At 48.3% G+C, this 2808-nt stretch overlaps 1 long non-coding RNA gene across 1 annotated transcript; it reads left to right on the plus strand.

Moving 5' to 3' along the window:
- Positions 1-447: 447 nt before the first annotated feature.
- LOC123156182 (uncharacterized) lies at positions 448-1766 on the plus strand. The gene is made up of 3 exons (XR_006477897.1): positions 448-570; positions 821-1011; positions 1084-1766. It is a non-coding gene; the product is annotated as an uncharacterized lncRNA (long non-coding RNA).
- The last annotated feature ends 1042 nt before the right edge of the window (positions 1767-2808 follow it).

A 2808-nucleotide genomic window follows, 5' to 3' on the forward strand; every position in this document is an offset into this window, starting at 1 on the left:
TAGTTGCTCGATATGACAACAATGGAGGACCTCACCGTGGCACAATCCGGCCAAGAGTTCGCGCCGCCGCAGCCGACGACCAATAGCTCGCGCCGCCGTCGCCGGAGACCAAAGATCTCGCGCCGCAGCCGCCGGAGACCAAGAGCTCGTGAGCGCCGCCCGCGTACGACTTAGCGCGCTGACCCTCGCCATGTCACGCCGCCGCTGATCTTGGGGAACATCCTCTCCGCCGCCAGCAGTCGGCCGTCGCCGTCGCGTCGCCCGGGAGAGAAAGGGGATGAGCGGACGGTCTGGCTGTTGTGCGCGAGTAATTTTTCTGTTGTTTTCTGCTCGAGAGGGGTGGGCTGTGGGGATGACGTGGACGTTTCCACATCAGCGCGTATCGCTTGGTCCGTAGCAGCGGCCCGTAAGTGTAGCATTATCGTTGTTTCTGGGCCTTGCTGGACCGCCTCTCCAGTCTCCCCCATCTAGGGTTCCTTCCATTCCCTTCTTGGTTCGCCCCAGGTTCCTTCAAATCGACTGAAGTGTCGGCATTAGGAGCAGCAGCTCATCTTCTCCGCCCGTCATTCAGTATGTTAATCGTTTCCTTCGTTGGCACCCAGATTTTCTTGCGTCCTTCTCCCTTTCTCTAGGCCGGCCTGTGCAATTTCTTCGAGTCCAGGACAAGTATCTTCTAACCCGCAGCAGCCACAAGCCTTTTTGCCTTCGATCTCAACATATCACTCTCCACTAGAAACGAGCCCTATAATTATGTATTTTGTATAGTAAAATAATCTTGTTTGAACTCTAATGTTGATGATGATTTGACGTGTATCAACAGGCCAAGCTTGCAGAATATTTGGAAAGAGACGGTTTCAGATCTGTCCAGGTCTCCAGGAAGCACTGCAGGCCCTTGAAGTCCTGAATACCCACGGAGATCATCTGATCTCCTTGCGACGCTAGCAGATTTTCCCATGCAATGATAATGCTTTGCCTTACTAGGATGCAAGTCGAAACTATTTCGAAGGCAAGGTATTAATCATACAACGCCCATGTGTATACATGGAACAAGAAATTTTGGTTAACCTATGTGTAAATTTCCAGGCTACCCTGTGAAACAAGGTGGAGAACGTAGGATGTACTATCTGAAGCTGCATTCTGCCTCTTCTTTCTGTCTGTCTCCCTAACAGTATGCAGAAACCACGGGCTTGGATATTAAGTTGAAGAATGAATCATTGGTCGAAATTTAATTAGTACAATCCATTGCACTTAAAACCCTGGTGTTCTTTATGTAAGATGTAGCTTTGTTTGGTAAACTTCTGAATTCCTGAAAGAGCAGATTGTGTTCTAACTACATGTTCCCACGTTTATCTGATGAGACGCCTAAGAATCATAATCATGCATCCGTGCAAGTACAATGCGCTTCCCAATTAAGTTCACTTATCTGAGATGTCTGTATCCATGCCACATCCAAAGCATGAAGATCTCAACTTTTTTTCTTTTTGCAGTTTCCAGTGGGCTTTGAGCTGACCATCCTCGCTATGTGCATGAACTGAATGACCATGCTACCAAACAAGCAGAGACCTGGGTGAGGCGTCGTCATGTTGGCTTACGGATACTAATCCCATGAATGATCAATTAAGAAAATGTGCATCTTAGCTACTTCCAAAATATGTGCCCCTCGAGCTATTGCCCTGTTTCCATTGAGTATGGATGGATAATCATCAGCCATGCAAGCAAGTACATGAACTTCCCCAGTTAACACTCGTCATCTCTCCAAAAACACAATGAACTTTCGTGTGCATCTTCTGCTGTATGTGCATGAACCGGATCACAAGCACTAGCAAACACGCAGAACTGCTCAGGGGACATTTTTTGTTTTACTTACAGGGCTACTCCTCTGTCCTCCACATTGTCATGCACAAACGTGCGTGGTCTCCTGCTGGGCGATGCTTGACTAAGTAGGTGTACTAATCAATCATTGAGCATTTTGTCATGTTACTCCTGCTAATTATTAATTAATCCTTGTGGTTGACTGAACGAACGCATCATCGAGCCCCACAGACAATGGAAGCTAGACGTGTCGCCGGGCGATGGATGCCAGTTTCAGTTAGTATCTTATAAGTATTATTAATCACCTACAATCTTTGTTTAAACTGGCATGTCCAGTCTGCTGCCAGCACGTACGGGAGCATGCTCCGACCTCCAGGAACTCAAGCCTGTTCGCCGGTGATTCTCCGTCGCTGCCGCGGACTACAACCACTTTGTCTAACGTTTTTTAAAGATCCACAAGATTTTGTTGCAGTCGCATACAGGTCGTTTTTCTTTCTGTGCCACAGCTCGCATTAATCCTAACAACCTGTAGTCCTGTACATATATTCTGTGCTACGGCTCTTCTCCACACAAACCGGCTGAGCCACGGAGCAGATAGAGGTCTTGACGGAGCCATCCAGCAAATTTTAAACGTCCAGCGCGCATCGCTCTGGGGACCGCACCGTAGACCACTGTGACGTACCGTATTTCTCGCTCACGAGCAATTTTCCAGCGCCGACACGACAACAATCAAATCACCTTTCACAGATCCACATAGCGGAGCCAACGCCGAGGATAACGGGAGCAGCTGGGCTCGGGCGCTGAAACGCCGTTCTCATGTACCAGCCCCTTTTTGTTGAGAGTAGTCTCTCAATGCCGTCTTGACCTTTTGACAAATAAGTTTTGGTCGCGCCTAACATTTTTCTGAAACTCTGAAATGAACCTTTTCTGGTTTTTGCTCAAGACATGTGAGTTTGAGGTCGCCTATGTCACTTGGTGAGCCTGCTCCTCGGACTT

Source organism: Triticum aestivum, chromosome 7B, assembly GCF_018294505.1.
Source record: "Triticum aestivum cultivar Chinese Spring chromosome 7B, IWGSC CS RefSeq v2.1, whole genome shotgun sequence".
NCBI classification, from domain to species: Eukaryota; Viridiplantae; Streptophyta; class Magnoliopsida; order Poales; family Poaceae; genus Triticum; species Triticum aestivum.